The sequence below is a fragment of the Nannobrachium achirus genome (assembly GCF_963921795.1).
Source record: "Nannobrachium achirus genome assembly, chromosome: 11".
Taxonomy (NCBI): domain Eukaryota; kingdom Metazoa; phylum Chordata; class Actinopteri; order Myctophiformes; family Myctophidae; genus Nannobrachium; species Nannobrachium achirus.
The window spans coordinates 39749024-39758691 of record NC_137820.1 but is presented as its reverse complement, the minus strand read 5'-3'; positions in this window follow the sequence as shown (position 1 = coordinate 39758691).

Sequence of the window (9668 nt, the reverse complement as noted above, 5' to 3'; positions counted from 1 at the left end):
TAAATCCTATATACTCTGGGTCCTCAGGGGTCTACTTGACCTCCTCCTTTTCCTCCCTCTACGCCAAATCTATTAGCTGAAAATATCACATCTATAAGCACACTACGCGTTGTGTTGGTGACACATTGTGAGCTTGTAGATCTGGTATTTTGCTTTTTTCATGGAATGTTTGCCTATTGCGATTGGCCCAGAAAAGGAAGGGATGCTAAGGGTACTTACTGTACATGTGGTTAACCTTAAGTCTTTTCATAAGATTGAGTGAGTGTGCACAGTGATCTCAGCTGAACTATTTGTTTTTAGTGTCTTGTTCTGACCCGACCTAGTTTTCTTTCTAAGAAGGACATGGTACCTTGGGGCAGTTCGCTGGTGTCAGGTTTGACCTCATAGTGAGTCTGTAACTGCTGAGCAAATGTCTCCTAAGCCCTCTCTCATAATAAAAGCACCAACATGGCCTTTTGCACAATTATCCTTTTTAATCTGTTTTGTTCCTCTGAGAGTAGCAGGCATATTGTCCCTTTGTCTTATGGAGTAATCATTTTGTTCGCCCTTCTTGATCATATATATACTACAGTGTCACACAAAAGCATTGCAGGTTTGCGCAGTGTTTTGAGCTTGTAGATCTGCTACTTTTCATATGTTTGAACTTGAATCCTGGAAAGTAACAGTTTTGGACATTATGAGGTTTCCATCAGCCATGGTCAGTTTTTCATACTGGGATTCCTGGGCATCTTAAACAACAGCACAATATAGTGTCCTCTAGGCCAGGGGTTCCCAAACCTTTTGGGCTCAAGGCACCCCTAGAAATGTATCTTTCATCCGAGGCACCCCTACATTATATTCATATTCCAGCTACCTTATATTTATAGCATATTTTAGCGATTATGTTGGAAAACGTTGAGATAATAGACATTTTGGTTAGAACTGACTGAAAATAACGTATTTCAAGTATAAAATTATACTAAATATATATTTCAAGTGTCCAAATAAATTCCAACTATTATCAACCCCTGGACTGCTGTCACGGCACCCCAGGGTGCCACGTCACCCACTTTGAAAAACCCTGCTCTAGGCTACAATCATTAAAACTGAAAGACCTTAATAGTGGTATTGGCATAGTGCCTTTTTAAATACATGAAAGACGTAGTCATTTTAAAAGCGATCAAAGTTACATCATTGCTTTGGAACGTGGCTCGTCCTTATTCAGTTCTCCAGTTCCTCAGTATTTATGCACCCTACAGAGAGACGTCTGTCTTTGTAAAACACTGCTATAATATGAGTCTCCTCTCCTTCTCTTTGTGGACAAGATAAATTAAATTTGATCCGCTGATTCCACAGAATCCACACCCATGCTGTGCCATGTGTTATTGTATAAGCGTTACAGAGACGCCATCCCCTCAGGCAGGGCTGCTTAATGTTACGTTATGTTATTTTATGTTATGCAAGCCATTATTATCTCATATCGGTGACTCATCCCTAGTGCTTTTCCTTCTGCAGTCATAAGGAAGAGCTTGAGGCCTGCTGTTACTTAACCTGAATATGAATTTGATTGATTGTTTTCTTTTTTTTTAGGTTTATTATATGCTTACAGTTTAGGCATTTAGCAGATGCTTTTAATCCAAAGCGACTTACAATAAGCAGGTAATACACATCACTATAATAAGCAGGATAATATGTCAGTACATTAACAACAATATAACAAATGCATAGGAATATCAATCTAGAAAAACAATAACATAGGTAGCCCACGCACCTAATCAGTAAAACGTCTAAAACCTAAAAATGCTATCTAGCTTCATGTATGATTGTATGGTCATTGAGGGAAGGGAGAGTGTCACAGTAGTGCTATGGGTTTAGGTGGAGTCTGAAGAGGTGAGTGAGTCTTCAGTCTACGGCGAAAGCTAGGGAGTGAATCTGTAGTTCTAAGTGCGACAGGGAGTTTATTCCACAGTTTGGGGGCCAGGAGGGCAAATTGTCTACTCTAGGACAAGTGGATTTTTGTCCTGGGGTTTTTAGTGATGGTTCTGTCAGCGTCCCTGTGTTGGCTGATCTGAGTGAATGGGTGGGGTTGTATGGGTTGATCAGGTTTTGCTTGGCTCATATTAGTAGATTGGACTTTTTCTCTGAAGATTGGTCACCAGAATAGGTTTACATTATAGGGTTCAAGTGGTTAACCTCTAACAGCTCTCCTCATGAGCGCTCCTCCGAGCAGGCCATCTGCTGGGCGAATGCAGAAAAGTAATTTCCCCAGTGGGACGATACAATACTTCTTGGCAAGTTGGCACCTCAACAGAGTGCCAACTTGCCCACCCACATACAGTACATACAGACAGCCCACCGAACAGGACAGATCGAGGTACTTGCGCGCTCTGCTGGCGCACAAGTACGCCATATGCGTACGGCCGCGAGTGCACAAGAAGCAAGTTGACACCTCCACTAGGGCATTCACGAATAGTGATTTTTAGTATTCAAATTATTCGACCTCAAAGTATTCGAATAGTCGAATATTCGACAGGACTGGCCAAACTGTAAAATATTAAGTAAGCAAGAGGCAGACATTGTGAAAATAGCCGATCTACATGCTCACAACGCCTCGCAACGCGAGGCGTTGTGAGCATGTAGATCGGCTATTTTCACAATATTTATCTGAGGAACCGAGTCACATTAAATGTAATACAATTCCAAGTGCTTGTCAGGGTGGGGGTCCCCAGTTCAAATATGTTTATTTTGGGGGTCACGGCCTAAAAAAGGTTTGAGAACCCCTGGTATATAGCATTAACAAATTCATCCAACAGGGGCTTGACTCATTCTTATGACTTACTATCTAGCCAAGTTTTATAAACTATATCTTTTTTTGAATAGAGTGCAGTCTAGTTATTGTTGTTATTATAATATGTGCAGCTTGGAAACGGTGACACTGATGAACAGGAGGCAGAGCTGGAGGTGGCAGCATTGAGGAACAAGTCAGGAACATGATCAGAAATGACATGTGCAGAGGAGGGATGAGGAGGCCGGGGTACACTGGGGAGAAGGATCACTGAGATGGAGCTGCCAGGCAAGAGGAAAAGAGGAAAAGCAGAACAGTAGGGGGTTCTTACAGAACCTTACAGGTCTGTAACTCTGACAGTATAGAAATGGAACTAAATGGACCTTACAGGTACATTTGTGCATTGAGTTATGGTGGTCCTTGAAATTAAAAAGTCTGAGAACCACTGGTATTGTTGTATAGCAGACTTAAAGTCCACATACTAGCTCTGAAATTGTGATAAAACCCTCAAACCGTGATGGATCCCATTCTGGTTCCTCAATGTTGGATCCGGTTTGGGATCCCAACCATAATTATGATGATTATGATTTATGATTATTATTGTTATTATTAATGTAACTCTAGAAAACATCGACTACCGTCTCACAGAGAAAGACTCCTATTCAGCACTTCTCTAAGGCTGTCTCTTCTGACACACCGACCGGTTTGGTCTCCCGTGTGTCCTGGCCTCTTGACAAAGACACCGTCCGCTGTTCCTCAAGCTCGACTGAGCCGCTGCAGCAAGGTCACAGCCATAAAGCGTGCTAATTCCCCTTTTTTTAAGGTGCATTTTCACCTGACCGTTAAAAAGGACAACATAAAAAAGAAAAAACAGCGCTCCTAAACGCTAACAGATTGCTCTTCCCTTTGGAGATAGAGGTAATTGCTCTCCAGCGAGCGTATCCTAGCGTTTTGTCAAGGTTGGCCCGCGCGGCGCAGTTTCTCATTCAAACACTCCTTAGCCCCCTGTGCCCCCCTCGGGACGACCATTACCCTGCTTAGTTTACTTTCGTAATGAGCCAACGGTTTCCTGTTGTGTGAATTGTGTGTAAAGATAATGCTGCGTGTAATTGCCAGAAAATTATGTCTTTGAGGGGTGCGTGCAGGTGAGAGTTCTGGAATGGTTTACGTTTGGGGCGAGTGCTTTATAAAATGTTTTGACAATACAAACAAAAACGGACAAATATACGCATACGGAGAATATGCATATTATATACACCCCCAGGACAAGACTGTGGAAGCACACTATGAATTCAAACCTATAACACAACAGTTCACCACAATGTAGAAAACACTGAGAGAGAAAACACTGGGAGAGGCTGTATCGTTGGCTGAATGTGGTAATGATCAATCAATCGATTTTGTTTCTGGCTTGGATCAATGGAACTAAAGAAGGGGTCTTCAATGTTTTCAGGCCAAGGACCCCTTAGTTGGGAGAGAGATGAAGCAGGGATCCCCACAACCTTTTCATGGATTTCATATAGTTTTATTGTTTGACAGCACAATCATCAGTGTATTTTGGATTCATGTCAATTTGTGTTTTCACTTATTTAACCAGTTGAACCGTCTTAATAAACAAAACAAAAAATACTTGAAATACTTAATAAACTTGACCTTTCTCTCTGTACTTAGTCTGCTCTTTTTCCCCTCTACACCAAAGCTCTTTGCCAAAAATAGCCGATCTACAAGCAGCTAGTAGATCTGCTATTTTTGGCTAAAGTTCTCAGAATAAGGACACTAGGGTTCAAGTGGTTAATATAAAAAAATCACACCCGTGTGAACTGAGCGGTGGTTCTCCCCCCCCCCCCCCCCCCGTGTGTGTGTGTGTGTGTGTGTGTGTGTGTGTGTGTGTGGCCTGGACAACAACGCCCATCCCTTAAATGTGTGGTCAGAAAAGGTACTACACAGGCTTGAGGCTACATACAGACCCACCCACATACAAACAAACTAACTAACAAACAAACATACCTACACACACGGCCACGCTATGGAGACGGTGTGACCACCGCTCAAAAATAAGAAAAAAAGTTTCTATCACACAAAAAGAAGGAAAAAAGTTTTTGTCACACAAATATTTGGAGGACCCCCTGTAGTAACTCTGAGGACCCCCTAAGGGTCCCGGACCCCCTGTTGAAGACCCATGAACTAATGTAGTAAAAGTTCTTATCTTATCTGTATCACAAAGTAAACACATTTTTTCCTCAAGGTTTTACAGAAAGAAAACACAGTGACCTAGAGTGACCCGGGGTTTTCATGTTCTCTTCCTAGACTGGCTCTGGCACGCTAGTTCTCTTTCTCACTTCCGCTGTGGCAAGCGAAACCTCTGTCCCACGGTGCCTAAAGTTTGTTTATGTGTGGATGTGGAGGCCTTGCCATCAAAACACTTACATAATCACCTTCCTGACGCTAATAACAGCTGATGGAGTGTTTACAGCGAGACGGTGACCGTTTTTGACAAGCGGCTCGTGATCTGAATCAACATGCGATCTGATCCCCCCTGCACCTTCCCTAAGGCAGGGGTGTCACACCAAATTCTGGGCCCTGGGTACAAGGATTCACTCACATTTTGCGCTTTAACTATTGAAAAATAGCAGCTATACAAGCTTGTGCCGCGCGGTGAGCTTGTAGATCTGCTATTTTTGAAAAAGGTCTTCTTCTAAGGTTTTTGGAAAAACCTATGTTTCTATGTCAGTGGTGCTCAAACTTTTTCATGTGAAAGACCCCCAAAATGATATGTGTTTGGCCACGGACCCCCATCTCAAAATATTTAGTTTCAGGGACCCCCTAGAAATACAATTTTAGTTACAAATGCTCGCTTAAAAAATAGTACATATATTCAAAGATTTGCAAAAAGATTTGCACACATTTTCACGACTTTTCAAAAATAGCAGATCTACAAGCTTGCAGCGTGGCACTCGGTGCCGCGCTGTGAGCTTTTATATCTGCTATTTTTCAATAGCTAAAGTATAAAATAATGAAGGCCCCTCCACCTTGGGCCCTAGTAACTCAGTCCCACTTTCCCCCCCCTTGTGACGCCCCTGCATAAGGTTATGTAGTCCTCCAACCGCTCTTATAGGTTGATGCAGGGGTTCTCAAGGTGGTGGACCTCCTAGGGGTCCTCGAGAGGGTCCCCAGGCGGTCCCCAGGCAATGTGTGTTTAATACAGCATCGAATTGGTTTAACAGCTGTTTTGGGTCATTACTGATGAGTAAATATCCCTTTGTGCGTGTGTGCGTGCATGCATGAAAAAATTACTCGTGACCACCTGTCTGTGACTCAAAAAAGGGTCCCGCCCCATTGTTTGGGAACCCAGTGCCCTTAAAGAGGCAAGCCGACCAGGAAGTTAAGACTTTAATGTGACCCTTAAACCAAGGTGATCAAAGCCTTAACGGCGTCTGCAACAATAGATGAACCATGAACCATTAACATCTTCTCTGTCCTCATTTGACTGCTCCATTGTTTAGAGTTATAATTCCAGACGTTTATTGTTCCTTCTCCAGATACAATCGCCTTCATGATCGCCACATCCTCACATAACATCCCCCTGCAGCAAGCCTTCGTTTCAGTGTTGCCACGTCTGATTATTATAAGCGACTTTGTGCTTGTTTTATTCTGTGAAGTTGCTTGTAAATATTGGTGGTTTTGGTTTTTGGCTGGTTTTGTTTCTAAAGCGCACTAGTTGCTTATTTGTGCTTGCTGTCTAATGTTGTTTAAACCAGTGGTTCTCAAACATTTTCATGTCAAGGAACTCGAAATTAATACTATTGACCGCGGACCCCCATCATTTTATTGTGTATTTTTTTTAGCTTGGCTATTTTCAATTAGGCGATGTATGTTCGGTTAAAGTGGTTTAACGGGGAACCGTGTTTGTGTGTGTGTGTGTGTGTGTGTGTGTGTGTGTGTGTGTGTGTGTGTGTGTGTGTGTGTGTGTGTGTGTGTGTGTGTGTGTGTGTGTGTGTGTGTGTGTGTGTGTGTGTGTGTGTGTGTGTGTGTGTGTGTGTGTGTGTGTGTGTGTGTGAGTGATGTGACCTGGTCGCTTCTTTTGGGCTTATTTTCATGGATGCTTGTTTCTCTCTGGCAACTCTGGCTGCAGGAGCCTTTGTTTACACTCCCTTCCATTCCCCCCCTCCCTCAGCCAGCAGTCCCATAGCTACAGCCGCACCGCCTAGCGCCCAATTCAAACCCTTAATTGCTCCATTACAGCTTCCATCTCATCACATTAAAGTTTATTGGCCAAAAAGCTATCCGACAGGGGTAATTGATACAGTGCAAGCGGGGCCTTGTTTGGCTCAGGCTGGTGAAAACAGGCCAGACTATGGGCTGTGTGTGTGCTGGGAGGGGGGGGGGAGGGGGGGGTCTGTGAAATTTTAGACATCTGCTGGGTCAACTTGACTTTTATTTTAGTTTTCTTTTTTTTGTACATTTTGGACGACTTCCAAAAAAAGTAGCGCTGGGGTCACTTTTGCCGTTTAGTAGTAGTTAGTGGTGTCTTGAGCGAGTTAACCTCCTCAGCCCTACTTTCCAAAACAGCGAAAAAATAGGCTGCAACGGGCGTCGGCAGCCTTTTTCACATGAAGTGTGCCATATAGACATTGAATTTAATTATGACACCGACATCAAAATACAAATTGGTAGTTCCAACAGATTTAGGTTTTCCATATAGCCTCCATAACAACCATACCGTATTTATTTTTCTTTTCAACTACATCAGGACATTGTAATGATCACTTGATCAATAATCAATCTCCCAGACTCGCTCCACAGTCAGACTTCAGAGTTTGAATGGATGTAGAATCATGTGCAGGATGTAATTGGCATACAATCTGATACATACTGTATGTGTGCCAGTGATGACCCTCCTCTGTGCCAAAGTTGGCACCCGTGCCTTTAGGTTGCTTACCTGTGACCAGGGGTGTCGCACCAAATGTTGGGCCCTGGGTACAAGGATTCACTCACATTTTGTCCTTTAACTATTGAAAAATAGCAGATATACAAGCTCACAGCACGGCACTGAGTGCCGTGCTGTGAGCTTGCAGATCTGCTATTTTTGAAGAATAGTGAAAATGTGTGCGGAGTCTGAATATTTTAAATCCTTCTAAGGTTTTTTTTTTTTTTTTTAATAATATGTTTATTAAATTTTCAAACATACATTATTTGGACAACAACACACTATACAACACTCAACACTATACAAGAAAAGGAAAAAGAGACAAACAAACTGGAACAACAAAAACAAAAGAATAAACATAACAAGCTCAGGCAATAACATGTATGTAGGAAAGATTAATACATGATGAGCGAAGCAATCAATCCCCAGCCCCCCCACAACCCCCCCACAATGGAGAGGGCAGGCCTTCTAAGGTTTTTTGAAAAAACTATGTTTCTATGTCAGTGGTGCTCAAACCCTTTTCACGTGAAGGACCCCCAAAATTATATGTATTTGGCCACGGACCCCCATCTCAAAATATTTAGTTCCAGGGACCCCCCAGAAGCAAAATTTGAGTTACAAATGTTTGCTTAAGGTACATATATTCAAAGATTTGCACACATTTTCACGACTTTTCAAAAATAGCAGATCTACAAGCTCGCAGCGCGGCACTCGGTGCCGCGCTGTGAACTTGTATATCTGCTATTTTTCAATAGCTAAAGACAGGCCCCTCCACCTTGGGCCCTAGTAACTCAGTCCCACTCCCCCCCCCCCCTTGTGACGCCCCTGCCCGTGACCTACAAGCTCACAACACATTTGAGCTGTTTATTTTAACCCGTTAAGACCGGGAACACATGTGTGTGCCACTTTAACCATTATTTTTGTATACTTTGGCTTTTCAAAAATAGCTAACATGTGAAGAGATGGCCAACCATAAAGGGACCATTATCAGAGACACTATAATTATTTTCCTTTGTTCTTCACAGAAAACGCTACAGTACGGACATGGTTACAAATGACATTTGAGCTTTTCATAGGTTTCTATAGGTCAGGTTCAACAGAAAACTTTTACAAAGGTAATCTATGAAGGCTTTTTTTCTTTTTTCTTTTTTAACTTTTTTGCATGTTTGCTTTCTCTGTTTGCGATTTCATTCCCACTAAAGTATAATTTAATGTTTAAGATTTTTTGAAAATGTCAGCGTATAATTTACATCCCCAAAAATAGGGACACCGGGGTTAGCGTGGTCAAGCAAAACACGGCGGTTGACATGAAAACATTCTTTCAGCTGCCGGTCTATCTTAATGTCATAGGCGTTTAAACGGGTTGGAAGGAACTTTTCCCACCGAAATCATTTAGATTCTTCAAGTCTGCTCTGCAATTTCCCCCATAATTGCATGTTTTTATTGAATCGGAAGCACTAATTTGTGTGTGTGTGTGTGTGTGTGTGTGTGTGTGTGTGTGTGTGTGTGTGTGTGTGTGTGTGTGTGTGTGTGTGTGTGTGTGTGTGTGTGTGTGTGTGTGTGTGTGTGTGTGTGTGTGTGTGTGTGTGTGTGTGTGTGTGTGTACCTTTGATTCTAGCTTAGAGGAAGAAGCCTTTATAACCAAAGTCATTTAGCCGCTCATCACAGAGCGAGGCTATAGGTGCAATCTATTTGTGTTCATCTTTGGCAGCCTTGGACATGTACATAGGTTGGTTGTAAGAGGCTTCCAAAAACTTGGGATGCCAAAAAAAGCAGCTAAACGGCTTGCAAAGTTCTGTGCAGTCTCTTCTATCGGTAGTCGCCAAATATGGCGAAGGCGTTGTTACTTATACCAGTGGTTGACACTAAGGTCTCAGAGGCACTTGCCCGTCGGGCAAGTACAGGTCATGTTCTACTTGCCCGAAGGTCATGCCCACTTGCCCGAAAAGTAAATTGTCCATAATAAAATGATAGTGT